The sequence below is a fragment of the Vicugna pacos genome, chromosome 19 (assembly GCF_048564905.1).
Source record: "Vicugna pacos chromosome 19, VicPac4, whole genome shotgun sequence".
Lineage (NCBI taxonomy): Eukaryota > Metazoa > Chordata > Mammalia > Artiodactyla > Camelidae > Vicugna > Vicugna pacos.
The window spans coordinates 31,156,174-31,173,142 of NC_133005.1; the positions used below are offsets into that span (position 1 = coordinate 31,156,174).

A 16,969-nucleotide genomic window follows, 5' to 3' on the forward strand; every position below is an offset into this window, starting at 1 on the left:
GACTTAGGGATCATTATATTTGAAAATTCTGTATTTTCTCATTGATTTGTAGATGTTCTTTACATATTCTGGGAATTAATCTGTGGTGGGCTCTATGTACCATAAACAGCTGTACCCAGTCTTCTCACTTGTTGATAGTGTCTTATTTTCATAGAGAAGTTTTTAATTTTAATTTGTCAATCTTTCCTTTAGGGTTTGTGCTTTTTACCTCTTAAACTCCTAAGATCCAACCATGAGATCTTTCAAAAAGAAAGTGTACATTTTCTTCTAAAAATTATTTTTCACATTTAGGTCTCTAATCCATCTGCAATTTAAAAAATTATGTGTGGCATCAAACAAAGGTATATATATATATTTTTTCATATAAAAATCAGATCATTCCCAAACTGTTGAATGGCTGTATAGATACATAATGCTTTCATATACTTCATTCATCTACTTAAGTAGTCCTGCTTTGATGTTCTCTATTCTGTTTTAGGGAACCACAGTTTCATTCCTGCATCAATACTGTGTGGCCCCAGTTACTACTGCTTAATCATATCTTTCCTAACTTTGAAGGTAAACCACTCTCCTCACTTTTTTTTCATAATTGCCTTGGTTATTCTTAGATTTTTGCTTTTACATGGGAATTTGGAATTAGCACAAGTTCCACGAAAAGCCCTGTTTGTGTGTTTTGTAGATAAGTTCATTTGCGTCCTTTTTTTAGATTCCACATATAAGCGATATCATATGGTATTTTAAAATTTCTCTTTCTGACTTAATTCATTTAGAAGATCCATTCATGTTGCTGCAAAAGGCATTTTATTCTTTTTCATGACTGAGTAGTATTCCAGAGTGTGTGTGTTTGTGTGTGTACACATATGTATATACATACCACGTGTTCTTTATCCAGTCATCTGTTGATGGACATTTGGATTGTTCCCATGTCTTGGTTATTGTAAATAATGCTGCTGTGAACATTGGGATATCTGTGTCTTTTCAAATTATATTTTCCTTGGGATATATGCCCAGGAGTGGGATTGCTGAATCATATGGTGAAAGTCTGGTTTTAGTTTTTTGAGGAATTTTCATACTGTCCTCCATAGTCGCTGCGCCAATTTACATTCCCACCAACACTGTAGGAGGGTTCCTTTTTCTCCATACCCTCTCCAGTGTTTATCATTTGTGGACTTTCGAATGATGGCCATTCTGACTGGTGTGTGGTGACATCTCATTGTTTTGATTTGCATTTCTCTAACAATTAGTGATGTTGAGTATCTTTTCATGTGCTTGTTGGCCATCTGGATTTGTCAAGTTTGATCTTGAACCTGTCTGTGTCAGTCCCAAGCTTAAACCAAGAGATTTGAAGAGGTACAACCATTATTTACTAGCTCTCTGGCTCTTTTCCTCTGCCTCGCACATGAGCATGTTCCACAGGGGACACACTCCTTTAGCCTGAGCTCCTGATTGCAGAAACACATGGGCCAGAGATGCCACCTGGAGCATGGCCTGAGCTGGCCTGTGATCCACATGTAATATGAATGAAGAATCATCTTTGTTTATGTAAGCCATGGAGATTTTGGGGTTGTTGTGCAGTAAGGCTAATTAATTATCCATATCTTGTTTTAGAATCAAGGTTAATCTAGTCCCTTAAAATGGTCCTATACCTTTCTTTCCTCTTCTCTGAAAGAATTTATGTAATACAAAAATGGTCTGTTCCTTGAATGTCTGGTGAAATTTGATCATAGAACCAGGCCTAGTATTTTTGGGGGGGTGCAGAAGAATTTGGACAAATGATTCAATTAAAAAATAGTTTTGGCATATTCAGATTTTCTGGTTTTTTCTCTGAGTCAGTTTTGGTATTTTACACTTTTATAGAAAATTTCTCCTTGCATCTATGTTTTATGCCAACTTAAAGTTATTTGTAAGTATCTCTTGTAATTAAAAACCAAACTTTTGCTGTATATTAATTATGATCTAGTGAGAATATTATTTGTGCCTTACCTCTTTTTTCTTGATCAGTTTTGTAAAACGTTTGTCTATGTAATGATTATTTTCAGAGAATTTGCTTGTTCTTTGTCAAAACTCCTTGTCAAGTTTTGTCAAAAACTTCTTGTCAAAACTCTGTTTTCCTATTTCATTAATTTCTGCACTAATTTTTACTTGGTTATTTCTACATTTTTGAGTTTTCTTTCTATGTTTAAAAATGAATGCATAATTCACGTATTCTCAATATTTCTTACGTTAGTATTATAGAGTTGGCCGCATTAGCAGAGACTCAGAATAACTACAGCTTAAAGACAAAATTTTCTTTTTCTCACACATGGAAATTTAGGAGGTAGGAGATCCAGAGCTGACATGGTACCTGTGCTCACAAAAGCCTTAAAGACTCAGGGTCCTTCTGTTTGTTGTGTGTAGGTATTCCTCTTGTCTACCTGATGCAAAATACTTTCTCTCTATGACTCTGTTCTGGCCAGCATGGAGGAGAACATGGATAAGAAAGGATTTCTTCCCTTGAAGTTAACACGCATCACTTCTGCTCATATCCCATTGGCAAGAACTCTTCTTATGCGCACACAAGGGAGGCTGGCAAATTTGGTTTTTATTCTGAGAAGCCTTATGTCCAGCTGAAAATTAAGGGATCTGTTACTGTGGGAGAAAAGGATAATGGATACTGGGAACAACTAGCAGTCTCAGCCACAGTCCTTCCCTTTGTTACTCAACCATCCATGTGTACCCATTTTCCAACCATCCCTACACCAAAGGAGACAATTCCAAGATTCCTCGTGGTTATTGAATCCAACTCAAAGTCTAGGCTTTCTGGGTAATGCACGGACTTCTCCATCAGGTCTAAATGTGGCTCATGGTGCAGTGACATAAGAAGTACAAGATAAATGATCTGCCTGTCTTCTAGCCAGTATACAATGATGAAGTAGAATCAGGAAAACAATAATAAAAATCCCATTTGGACAGAGGGGAAGGTGAAGCACAGAACAGCAAGTCCTCTCTAGCAATTGATCGAACCCTGTTGCCCATCCAGTATGAGTCCCTCTCTTGGAGGAACTCTTTAGTTCATCATTCTTGATGTCCTCCAGTGTTACCATTTTGGATGTTCTTTCTTATTCATTACCCTCCTTGGTCACATCTGAGGTGGGTCATTCAGAACAGGTTCTCCTTGTGGACTAGAAAGCTTTTGGAACCCACTTCTTGCTGATACATATCAAGTCAGTTCTTTGTCAGACACCCACAGCCAGCTCTCTTTTTTTTGAAATACAATTTTAAACCTGAAGGTTCTGTTTTGAATCTGCTTTGCTCATTACTCTGTCTTTCGGCTTAGTAGCAGTGAACGAGTTGCACCTAAAACAAAGACTTCATTCATCTAATCATTCATCTAATCATTGTCTTGAGGCTGGCTCCAATTTTCTGGAAAATACATTTTTTTAAAAGAAGCTGTTGAATACATTTTGGGGCCATGGTTTTATCTCCTGCTAAATCTGGCACTACAGAGCTATTGCTCTTAATAGCTGTATTTGGTGGGTGAAGAAGCAATTTTCAATCCTGGAAAACCTCAAACAAATATGCTCCTGGTCAACTTAAGATTGTAAACCACAGGCAGAGTGTGTGTCAATACTATATTTTCTTTCATTTCTATGAACACACTGGCTAGCTTTATTTTGGATTTATATCTCTTATTTAGGATTTTGCTGAAAGCCATAAGAGGTGGTAACTAAGACCAAAATACTATATGCATTATATATGTGTTCCTCTAGCTCTATAGCCTCATTGAGCCTGTGTTCTATATTCTGAAGCAGTGCAATACAATTTTACCAAATATTTAGTCCCCTCATAACAAGAAACACTAACTTTCACATCTGCAATATCTAAGTCAACACTGCCCATCACCCAGACAGTCCTCTGAAGCCACATGGATGTTTATCTCTGTTATGTTCAGCACTCCACTTTAAGTTACCAAAATTAGATAGGTCTGTGTTTAACAGAAATAGTGGCTTTAACAAAACACGTACTTATTTGTCATATAAAATGCTAGAGGCAGCCTGCTTAGGTCTACAAGGTGGAGGTTCTGCTCCATGAAGCCCTTAGGGACTCAGAATCGTTCTGTCTTTTGGCTCCACCAGTCTTTAAGGTGTTGTCCTTGTCCTTATGTCTTTAGAAGCGCCACAACATAGAGTGATTTGCCCTGGTTTGCCTGGGATTTTCTTGGACTTAACACTGAAAGCCCCATGTCCTAGGAAACCCCTCAGTGCTGGGAAAACTGGTAGTTGTTCACTACTCTGTGTCCACCCCAGCTGCCTGTACTGCAATACAATTCTGATGCTAACCGTTCAGAGTTAGCATCAGATCCCACAGGATATGGGTTCATTCTCTCCCAAGACTACCCCTACTTCAGACACCAGTTGCAAAGGGGGCCCCAGGCCACCTGAACTTCTGACCAATAGGCTACCAATCTGGGAGGTTCCCACAACCCCACACAGGGATGATAATTTGCTAGGATGATCCATAGAACTCACCAAGAGTGCAATATTTATTATTACAGTTTCAAAAGGATACGCACAGGGAGAGTCTAGGAGCGTCCTGAGGCAGAGCTTCTATGCCCAAGGCCTGTGGCGTCAGAGAGAATCACCTTCCCAGCATGTCAGTTTGGGCACCAAACAGGAAGTTCCTCTGAGCTTCAGTGGCCAGATTTTTTACTAGGGTTTCATCCCATGGACATGGTTGGTGACATCATTGGCCACATGATTAAACTCAACATCCAGCCCACTGCCCCCTCCCCAGTGGTTGGGCGGTTAAAGTCCCACCCTGTAATCATGTGCTTGGTCTTTCTGGTGACCAGCCCCCATCCTGAATTTACCTAGGGTCCCGTTGTTGAGCATCAGCATAATAGAGATGCTCCTAGCATTCAGGAAATAATCCCCAGGCTTTCGAAGCTCCTTTTGGGACAAAGGCCAGACAAATTATTTACTGTACCGCAGCCAACATACTGCCATCATGTCTATATTTCCATCAGCAGGAAGGTGAACAGTGTTGAGAAGCCACTTTGAGGACATGATCAGAAAACTGCATTTGTTACTTCTGTTTACAGTCCATTGACTTCAACACCGGCCATTCTAAGTGTAAGAGAGGCTAGGAAATGTGGTCTTCATTCTGAGCAGCTATGTGCCTAGCTGGAAACCAGAGATTTTATTATGATAGGAACGAGGGAGAATAGATATTGAGATACAGTTACCTGTCTAAGCCTCATTTCGTTCTTTGGTCATTTATTAAGCCTACACATTCTCTTTTGATGTCCTTTTTTAGCTTGCAGGATACTACAAGACTGGTACGCAGTATTTTCATTGCTTCTCCATTCTAAATATTTTGTGATGTGATTTCCTGCATATCCCGTGGGTCATGGGATTGTTTTGTAATTCACAATGTGGTATTTTCCTTTTCAGTAGTCATCTTGTTGACTTAAAATTCTTTTGCTATCATAGACTATGAACTTATAATATCAATTCTTTGAAATTTATCAACTGTTAAATTGAGACTTACTACCTGATCAGTTTTTATAAATTTTTGATGGGAGCTTAAAAAACAATCTCTATTGTCTGATACAAGATTAAAATATGAACACTCACCACTGTGTTGATCAAAAGTCTAGTATCTTTTTCCCCACATAGATATCTATATCATACTTCTGGTTCTGTTTGAGCCTCACACCACCCTGTAAGTGTCTGAAATGTTTCTTCCAGAAAATTAGGATCATATTGTGTATGCTATCTTGCAAAATTCTTTTAAAATGTAATAATATATTATGGAAATATTTCCATGCAAATATCTATGACTTGGTATACATCCTTAATTATTTCATCAGTTTATATTTCACATGTGAGATTGCTCCTTCAAAGGATATGCTCTTTAAAAAGACCTCTTCTAAATTAATGACACGATTATCAGTTTGCCCTCTTCCCCCACCAGGGGTCAAACCATTTTTTACTCCCTTCAGTCCTGTAGAACACTGTCCATTTCTTACACCATCTGGAGCATCATGCATCATCATAATTTTAATCTTTGCTGATGGTCAAAATACCTCCTTTTGCTAATGAGGACAGAGAAGCTTGAAGATATACAGCAGTTGGCAAAATAAAGCAGAGGGATCTCCATGAGTGGATCCTGACTCTCATTTCCTGCCCAGGACAGGGGTGGAAAAATGACAACATCCAACCGTGCCTCTCCTTCACATCCAAAATTATGAATTCTCAAATTCATTTATTCTGTCCAGCACCAACTGGGCTGAAATTTTATGAAAGAGATATCTTTCTCCTGAGGGATGAATCGAACCTGCCAATATCTATGCCTCATCCAGGACACAAGAGCTTGACAAATATTTTTTAGCTAAGTGTGTTTTCTCAGCTGGAAGCTGGAGAACAATCCAGTTTCTCTTTTGCTGGTTGTGCAGCTCAGCTGGGTCCTGGTAGCTCTGGTCTCTGCCCAAATGTTTTCACGACTTCCCTTCGGAAGCTGGCAGCACGGGGACCACCCACCTACCCCAGTTAAGGTTATTGGTCCTTTGGAAGCAGAGATGTAACCACTGAAGTCCAGAAACTAAAATAACAATTGAATGTTTATTCTTCTGGTCCCATTTGAGCCTCACACCATCCTGTAAGCTAATAATTATTGTTCACCTTTCATAAGTGAGTACACTGAGGGTTAAAAAAGCTAGGGAAACTTCGTTGGTTTACACAACTAGAAAGAGGCCTTCCCTGGCTACCATCATTGTGTAAATTGCTGTCCCCTGCCAGTCACCATCAACACTACTCTATTTTCTTAACATCACTGACCACAATGTGTAACTATTGCTGCCTTTGTTTACCTATTGTAATAGATAGCCTCCAATGTGGCACTCAGTGACGCTCACTCCCAGGGTTGGTGCCACTGTACAGTCTCCTCCCACTTTGAATCATGTGGGTCTGTGTGACTGATAGGAGGTAGGCCACATGATGATGCATGACTTTGAAGGTTACATCATAAAGGGCATAACTCTGCCCTGCTTAGGGAAGCCAGCAGCTTTGCCATGGGGACAGTTAAGCATCCTGGAGAAGCCCATATGAAGAGTAACTGGGGTCTCCTCTGAACAACCAGCACGGACTTGACAGTCATGTGAGTGACCCCTTGGACGTGGATCCATCAAGCCAGTGAAGACTTCAGATGACCGCAGTCCAGATGACTTGAACTGCAATCTCACAAGAGCCCTTCAGCCAGAAGTGCCCAGCCAAGCTGCTTCTGAGTGCCTGACCCACATGTGATCCCATCTGCAATATTAGAATTCAAAAGGTGATATATAGGGGTTGTGAAGGATAAATTGGGAGTTTGGGATTTGCAGGTACTGACTACTATATACAAAATAGATAACAAGGTCCTACTGTATAGCACAGGGAGCTATAGTCAATACTTTGTAATAGCCTATAATGAAAAAGAATATGAGAAGGAATATATACATGTATAACAGAAGCACTATGCTGTACACTGGAAATTAACCCAACATTGTAAATTGACTATACTTCAACCAAAAGAAAATAATATATAATCAATGTTTATTTGTTGTTTGAAGCACATATGGAGAAATTTGTTATGCAGCAATAAATGCCTACAACACTCTTTGTCTCTTTTCCCTGGCAGATTGTAAACTCTGTGAGGGCAAGCCTCACGTCTCTCTGATTCACCACTCTCACACCTAGTATAATGCCAAACACACAGCAGTGACTTAACATATCGTTAGTTATAATGACTCACTGAATGCGGTAGTTAGTGAGAGGATTAAAAATCTTCCTGCTCTCACCTCACTTCTGGCCCTTTCCCACAGCACACTATTGCTTCTCTTTCCTCACAGACTTGAGTCATACAGCCACCTGGGGGGTGGACTTTTTCCTGTTGCCTACATAGCAATTCATAGTTAATTAAACCTTTGCATAAACAGAACAAGGGAGGATGTAAAAGTAATGAGCTGACAGCCCAGGGTGTATTATGTAGGGCTGAGAAGAGAATTTAATTTAGAGAAGAATTATGCACAGGCAGAAGAGCAGTCCATTAAAACAAACCAACTGTCTGGAAAGAGATAAAACAAAAATGGATTCTGCATCCTGTGAAATAAATAGCAACACTGCACATTCAGGGCACTTTGGGATCCTCAGTGATGAGCTCATGATGAGTGGGAAAGGGAAACACTGGATGATGTAGGCAGGAGGGCAGAAGCCGGTCCCTCCAGTTCTCCTGTGCGAGTTGCAAGATGTGTCTTGCTGGAGCTCAGTTCTGGTGCTAGGCTTGCTTTGCTCATAACCCCTCTGTCTTAGCGTGAGTTTTCCCTGGAGTATATTCTGAAACAAGGACTCAAATGCAAGCATTTTATTGAGAGTTGTAAGGAATAAAAGTTGCTGGAAAGTTAATCTAAGGAAGGAAAGGCAGTAGATTAAGAATGAGTTATTAATCCAGCAACCACACTGGGCAACTGGAGATTAACTCCATGGGGCTACACTTTGAGAGACCCCAAAATACACACACACACACACATACAGATTTATCTCAGAAGTTGAGGGAGCTGGGACAGTTATACCTCCATACCCATAAGAGGGATGTCAACTTTCAGGCACTAGGTAGACACTTGGTGTGGCAAAAAGCCTGAAGACCTCTGGCAAAGATGTGGGTGTTGCTGCTGGAGTGAGGCTGGTGTGCCCAGAAAAGGTAGGGAGACTTGGGGATTATGGCCAGAGCACTGAGAAGAATTAGCTAAACCATTCCTGACTCCTGAAGAACTCTCCAAATTTGGCCCCTAGGTGCCCAGATTCCAACAACCCAGAGGTCCTCACCGACTTCTTCATTAGCCACCTCTATATCCCATCAAATCAGCTCCCAAGTTTTGCCATTTCCCTTCTGCCATTTAAAAAAATATTCTCTACAGATTTAATGCAATCCCTATCAAATTACCCAGAAGTAGAACAGACCATAATAAAATTTATATGGAACCACAAAAGACCTAGAATTGCCAAAGCATTACTGAGGAAAAAGAAAGAGGCTGGAGGAATAACTCTCCCAGACTTCAGACAATAATATAGAGCTACAGTTATCAAGACAGCATGGTATTGGTACAAAAACAGACATATAGACCAATGGAACAGAATAGAGAGCCTAGATATGAACCCACAAACTTTTGGTCAACTAATCTTTGACAAAGGAGGCAAGAATATACAATGGAATAAAGACCATCTCTTCAGCAAATGGTGTTGGGAAAACTGGACAGCAGTATGTAAAGCAATGAAGCTAGAACACTCCCTTACACCATACACAAAAATAAACTCAAAATGGATCAAAGACTTAAACATAAGACAAGATACAATAAACCTCCTAGAAGAAAATACAGGCAAAGCATTATCTGGCATACATCTCAGAAATGTTCTCCTAGGGCAGTCTACCCAAGCAATAGAAATAAAAGCAAGAATAAACAAATGGGACCTAATTAAACTCACAAGCTTCTGCACAGCAAAAGAAACCATAGGCAAAACAAAATGACAACCTACGGAATGGGAGAAAATTTTTGCAAAAGATGAAACCGACAAAGGCTTGATCTCCAGAACATATAAGCAGCTCATGTGACTTAATAAGAAAAAAATGAACAATCCAATCCAAAAATGGGCAGAAGACTTAAACAAGCAATTCTCCAAGAAAGACATACAAATGATCAATAGGCACATGAAAAAATGCTCAATATCACTAATTATCAGAGAAATGCAAATCAAAACTACGATGAGGTATCACCTCACACCAGTCAGAATGGCCATCATTCAAAAGTCCATAAATGACAAATGCTGGAGAGGCTGTGGAGAAAAGGGAACCCTCCTACACTGCTGGTGGAAATGCAGTTTGGTGCAGCCACTGTGGAAAACACTATGGAGATTCCTCAAAAGACTAGGAATAGACTTACATATGACCCAGGAATCCCACTCCTGGGCATATATCCAGAAGGAACCCTACTTCAAAAAGACACCTGCACCCCAATGTTCATAACAGCACTATTTACAATAGCCAAGTCATGGAAACAGCCTAAATGGCCATCAACAGATGACTGGATAAAGAGGAGGTGGTATAATGATACAATGGAATACTATTCAGCCATAAAAACAAAATAATGCCATTTGCAGCAACATGGATGTCTCTGGAGAATGTCATTCTAAGTGAAGTAAGCCAGAAAGAGAAAGAAAAATACCATATGAGATCGTTCATATGTGGAATCTGAAAAAAAAAATAAAGAACATAAATACAAAACAGAAACAGACTCATAGACATAGAATACAAACTTGTGGTTGCCAAAGGGGAGGGGGGTGGGAAGGAACAGACTAGGAGTTAGAAATTTGTAGATACTGACAGGCATATGTAGAATAGATAAACAAGATTATACTGTATAGCACAGGGAAATATATACAAGATCTTGTGGTAGCTCACAGGGAAAATAAAATGTGACAATGAATATATGTAAGTTCACGTATAACTGAAAAATTGTGCTCTACACTGGAAATTGACACAACATTGTAAAATCACTATAACTCAATAAAAAATGTTAAAAAATAAATAAAAAATACTCTCTCCATTCTCATTGTCTTATTCATTTTACCTGGATCGTTCATTCACTTGACAAAGATATATTTCCCCCCTGAGCTATGCGCTGGGGATACAGAGTGAATAAACATTGATGTGGACATGACAATCTGGCCTTTAGAATCCACAGGAACTCTTTTACATGCTCCCAGAAGAAACAAGTTATAGTATAGAATTTACCCATGCCACCCAATTGTGCGAGGCTCCCCAAATTCATACGACAGGCCCAGAACATCCCAGGAGATCACTAGCCCTTAAGTCAGCCATTCCATCAGAACTATTGCAGTAACCATGGTTTGGGGAAATCTGATTTCTCCTTTTTTTGATTTGTCTGTACCCTGAGTTGTCTTCCTTCTCTAACCCTAAAGTATTTACTGCAAGGAGGCACCACCCTGCTATTACCCTTCCAGGAACATTATGGAGAAGATATCAAATTAGTATCTTAAAATAAAGCCTCATTCATAATTATATCTATGATATACACTGAAACTAAAAAGAAGTAAAGAAAATAACCATCTTGAATTTTTTAGAGACAAATTAATGCCCAATTAATTAGCACATACCAAGGGAAGAAGACAATGTTCATTCATTCATTCGATGAAGAAATATTTATTGCACACTTATCATGTGCCAGCATCTATGCTAAGCCCTGAAAATTAGCAATCAGTAAAGCACGATGACATTTGAGGTCAAGACACCCAGATTATGTAGGCTGTGGTGAGGCCCTTGGATTTTACTCTATGTGGGATGATAAGACCCCAATTCCTCACTCCTTCTTACATGCATGACTGTTGTCATGTAACTTAGCACCGCCTTCCCATATGATTCTGTGCTTGGCTGTGTCACTTATTTTTACCAATGGTTTGTTAGCAAACAGGATTCAAGTGAAGGCTTGAGAAACACTTGTATGATTGGGCTCATTCACTCTGGCTCCCCTGCCTTGGCTAGCCTGCTGGCGGATGGAACTGTGGAGCAGGGCCTGAGGCAATCCAATTATCTCAGTTGAGGGATCAAACAATGTGCAGCTGACCCCTTCGTGTATTTCTAGAACCCAACCAAGACAGCTGAGCCCAGTCCAATCAGCAGAACCCCACATACTCATGGTTTTATTCCACTGGGGTTTTGCGGTTGTTTGTTATCCAGTATTCATGAGGCAATAGAAAACAGAAAGACACGGAAAATCACTGGAAGGTTTGAAGCTGAGAGAGAGAGAGAGAGTTGTCAATGTTTTCAAAAGAATCCTCTGGTTGCAGTAGAAATAATACCTTATAATGCGGTGAGGATAGAATCAGGGAATTCAAAATTATTCAAACATCAGTTGCAATCTTTGGATGGACTCAGAGGGCACCCTGATGTTTTCTCAACATTTTCACAAGAGAATAGTAGTTTCATTAGGGAAGGTCCAGGACCTTGCAAATATCATGCTAGGATACCGAACACTTAAATACTCCCATTTCAGCTGCGCTTGCTGTCTTAGCTGGGATAACTTCCTATAACTGGTAAACCCTCTTTCTCCAGAGAAGATTTCCTTGACACCCCCAGATGACATTAGCTCGCCCTGTAGTAAAGCCCTCCTCCAACACTTACCGTAATTGTCATAAAAATTATACACTTTGTTTACTATCTACCGTATCTCACTGGGAACCCCCTGAGGGCAGGGACCATGCCTGCCTTCTTTAGCTCTATATCCCTTGCACAATAAATATGAATGATGCTGATGATACAGTCCAGCTTCTACTAGGAAGGAAACAGTTACATACTTTATTAGTGTAGGCTAGGTTGCAGTAATGGAACACAACAGAATGTTTTTAAAATATTTTTATATATAACTTAAAATTTATAGAAAAGTTGCAAGGACAGAACAAAGGATTTCTGTACATTCTTTAACTCCAATTCTCCAACTGTTACCATTTTATCGTATATACCTTATTCTTTCTCTGTTTCTCTCTCTGTATACTTTTTCTGAACCATTTGAAAGTGCTGCAAACAGCATGGTTAATTATTTCTAAAAACTTCAGTATGTATTTCCCCAAGACAAAGACTTTTACAACGCCCCAACAGAAATATAGAAACAATGACATAAACAGTGATAAAGTAATACTATCCAATCAGCAGATCCAGTCAAATCTTGCCAATGACCCAAGTAAATGTCCTTTATAGGCACCCTTGTGTTTCTGGTCCAGCATCAGGCACTGCATTTAGTTGTCACATCTCTTTAAGCGACTTCAGTCTGAAATAGTCCGTCGGTTTTTTCATGTCTTCCTTATCTTTGACATTTCTGAGAAGTACAGGTCAGATACTTTCTAGAATGTTCTTCAGATTTTCTCCTGTGTCTGATGTTTAGTCATGATTAAACCCTGGTTATACATTCATTCGCAGATATTAGGCATTATGAGTTCATGTTGCTAACTCCAGTTCCGATCTAACACCTCGCCTCCCTCCTTTCCATATTTATATGTCCCTCCTCTGACAGCAGAAACCTCACTTCACTTATGCCTAGTTTGGACACATCTTTTCCCAACTCCCCTGTAAGGTACAAACTCCTGATTATGCAGACCGGCTCTTTTGCCTCCATCTCTACACATGTCACCCTGATGGGCCATGTCCTCCCGCATTTCACTGTGGCTTTGCTGGACAAGCCTCCCCACCCCTCCCCCACACTCCCTCACCTCTCCCCACCCCTCCCCCCAGCCCTGCCCCCACCTCCTCCCCTCACTTCAACAGGCATGGTGGGTCCAGACCCCAATTTCTCTGCGGTCCTGCAGACTAAGTGAGCTCCAACCCTGACTCCAGCCCCCTCACCGGCACTACTGAGTGTTTATTCTTCGCGCACATAGTAGGCGTGGGCAGACGGAGACTTCTACGCTGTTAGAGGAGGTCGGGGAGAGGACGTGACCGCCGGTTGGCCCCCAAGCTGGACCATCCGAGGCTCCTCGCCCCTCCCCTCTCCGCCCACGTCCACGGGCGGTAGTCCCGCCCACCGTGCCGACGGTGGGAGCCATTTTCCAAGGTCGCAGCCTTGGGAGAGGAAGGTGTTGAGAGCGTCTGGGCGGTGTGCGTGGCTGGACCCGCTAAGGCCTCTGTTTAAACGTTTAGGACTCTGGCGGGCTGGCAGGCGGGCGGGGAGATCTAGTCCTCTTGCGGCGTCGAAGACAAGCCTCGTAAGTTCCCTTGCTTATCAGACCTGCCACCTGCCAGTCTGCGGTGGCTGCCTCTTTCTTCGGTTTCTCCTTGCCCTCCGTGTGTGCGGCCTGGTTTCAGACTTCACCTGCGGAGCTCTCGAGGTTGTGAACCAACAGAAACTACGTATATAGCTTAAATCCGGCAGGTACAATGACCGTCTGCTGCTCTCACTCCCCATCCGGACCCTTCCAGTCCACAGCCTTATTCGATTAGAGAAACCCTTTCTCAGTGATGCTGAGGTTTAGGGTGGCCCCTGCAAGCCTGCCACCTTTCCCGGTCACTGTCTCCTTTAACAATAGGGACTCTTTAATCTGATGGATCCTCTGTGTTGGGTGGTTACGCATGGACTGCTGCCTTCAAAATCGCTTTTTTACTCTTTCTTCCAGGTTTAAGAGCCTTGGGATGGAACGAGCAAGATTGAATTTGGAGTCACAGAGTTCTGCGTTCCAATTCCAGCAGCACTGCTCTCTGGCTGTGTGACCCTGGGTGAGTCACTTCACTCTTCTGAACCGTGTTTCCTTACCCATGGAAAATACTTCTCAGGGTTATGGCGAGGAGTAGATAATGTAAGGTGCAGAAAGTGCTCAAGGCAGTGCTTGGTATGAGCTGAGCACTCAGCTGAGTGTGAGCAGTTGCTCTCCTGGCTCCTTTGTTGGTCCACTTGTTCTGTTGAGGATGTTGGAATGTGCCCTGCAGTGAACAGTTTAACATGTGGCCCAAGTGCAATGAATTAAAAATTATGCTGGAAGCCCTCCCCTCATCCTGGCCGGCACTAACTGACCTGATCACCTGTGAGCATGGGCTGGCCTGAACGTGGGGCAGGAATCTGCATCAGGCCGCCTTCCTTTCTGAGCATCCTGCCCCGGGCCTCACAGACTTTAGCTGCGGAGCAATGGAGCAGCCAGCATCTCCGGAGGCCCTGTGCGTGGCCAGAACCAGAGATGAGGGAGTCGAATTTCAGTCAAGCCTCTAGCAGGGAAGAGGCCTCTGTGGTTCATCCACAGCACTGGCTCATTATAAGGCAGACCTCTGAGCAAGTGTGAGAGGGCTTGGGAGGGCAGGGTCCTCCTGTTGGGAAGACCACTATTGCCTTGTCACGACTGGTCTCTGACAGGTACCAAGGAGATTGTCAAAACTCCCTCTGAACTGGGAGTTGGACGCAAGAACCTGGGTTTCCCGACAACCAGCCCAGGCCCAGGCAGGTCTACCTCCCTGACTCCCTCCTTGGAGCTGGTGCCTGTGTCTCCCCTTCCTGTTCACCCCCTCTAACCTGGGGGCAGGTTAAGAGGACCCGAGAGAGAAGACTTGGGGGGGGGCCCAGCCCTTATTGTGTGTATCAGCACATGCTGGCTGAGGCTGGAAGTTCCGCGCACCCTCGGATGCCACCTGTGAGATGTTCAGAGATCACGGACTCATTATTAGATGATGTACTGTTTAATAGGCGGCCTGAGGTGCAAGTGGAAAAACTCAGGCCCACTGGGTTTGGTCCTGGCTTAATGGTGTGGTTTGGGCTGGTGACTCACCTTTCTTCCATGCTGGGGGCTTCTGTGCAGAGAAGGCTGCAGACGAATTAACCTCATCGGCTAACTTGAAATTACCTTGGCCACCGAGAGTTACACTGAGCTGAGTGCAAAGGCAGGCCCTTGTTTCCTTGTGAACCTGGTGGTGTTGCTATGGAAACCAAAATTTTTCTATCCCTTTGGTTCTGTGGGGTTAGGAGGTGGCCCCTGGGAGTAGAGGGGCCAGGCCAGACGAGGGGTGGGGTGGGGTAGGTGCAGGTAGGGAGGTGTATAATTCAAGATTTGGTAGGTGGGGTCAGGAGGTGAGCTGGGAAAATCCTACTTCCGCAGGTGGGGACTGAGCCTCCATCCTCAGCTGGGTTCAGAATTGAGCCCCCGGGAACCCTTTCTTCTGGAGACGTTCCCCTCCCTGGGCTTCTAGCTGGCTGGGGGCAGGATGGTGTCTTGGTATTCCCTTAGCAGAAATCAACAGTTCAGCTTAGCCAAGAAGACTCCTAGCAGAATGGGGTCCTGGCTGATTTTAGCCCTTAAATAAGTCCCTGGCAACACAGGGCAGCAGCAGGACTTGTGCGCTGGTGGCTGGTTCTGCTCTGACTTGTACACATTGGGACCTCTCATGTTTCCTTTACATGAAAAATGACTGAATGATGATAATACTCGTCCCAGTTGCCCATAAGTCCCTTTTGAAAGAGAAAACACTTTATAAACTTTGCTGCCTTCAGGCTCAGGAGGCTTGGTGCGTCTCCACTTCAGGGAACAGAGGTTGGTGCTGGCCGGGCCCCTACTGTAAAGGCAAGCAACTCTGGAGACCTAAGGCTGGCTTGATGCATTTTCTTTTCTCTGTTTCTTTTATTCCTGTCTTACCATAGGTCAGCTCCCTTGTCGCCAGCTAAATTGTCAGCTCTGCCCCAGATGGGGACCATATCTCATTCATTTCTGCGGTTTGGTTCCTCCCACTGGCCCCACCCTCTGACCCTTTCCTGTCTGTGCCCTTTCTGGGGCCAACACAGAACTTGTTCCCTGCTAGGAATGCAGTAATTATTACTTGCACCTATATAGCATTTTAAAATCTAACCAAGATTTAGAATGATCTCAATGTCTCTGGCTTTTGTCTGTTTTGAGGGTGCCTCCCAGGAGCAGACCCTGAGAGGATTTGAGACAGTATGTGAACAAAAGGGCATGGCTTGCTCTAATAAGACTTTATTCACAAAAGCAGGCGGCAGGCTGGATGGGTCTGTGGGTCATGGTTTGCCAACCCTTGTCTAGAGGAAAGAACTTGGGCTTCAGATTTAGATTCAAGTTTGCCTCCTGGCTTTGCTGTGAATCAGCTGTGCAATTTTTAGGTGTGTCACGGTGGCTCTAACCCTCGTCTGGATAATGCAGATGATAATACTCATCTTTCAGACTTGTTCTGAGGATTAATTGCATATACACAATTCCTGATGTATTGAGGGGCTTAACCATGGCAGATTTCCCTGTTTCTTCCTCCACTTCCTCCATGCCTGGAAGCCCATGGATGATTTTAAATTGGTTATAAATTCAGGTGAACAAGGCTGAATTTATAAGCATAGACTCGTGTGATTCCTCATAACTCTGCAGGGTTCCAGGGCCACCAAGATGATGCCTGGACCTGAGCCACACAC

General features: G+C 42.7%; 2 long non-coding RNA genes across 8 annotated transcripts in view; one reads left to right on the plus strand and one right to left on the minus strand.

The window, feature by feature from the left end:
- Nucleotides 1–16,969, plus strand: part of LOC116284338 (uncharacterized) — a 316,577-nt gene that overhangs the window by 107,985 nt on the left and 191,623 nt on the right. For 6 of the 7 annotated variants that reach the window (XR_012061752.1, XR_012061751.1, XR_012061749.1 and 3 more), the window contains exon 4: nt 14,193–14,292. This is a non-coding gene — a long non-coding RNA (uncharacterized lncRNA). Of the gene's footprint in view, nt 1–13,413; nt 13,785–14,192; nt 14,293–16,969 lie in introns of those variants that run through there. The other variant, XR_012061753.1, reaches the window with a different exon arrangement.
- Nucleotides 4,977–6,913, minus strand: LOC140687433 (uncharacterized). The gene is made up of 2 exons (XR_012061741.1): nt 6,851–6,913; nt 4,977–5,162 (listed from the first exon to the last, which is right to left on the minus strand). It is a non-coding gene; the product is annotated as an uncharacterized lncRNA (long non-coding RNA).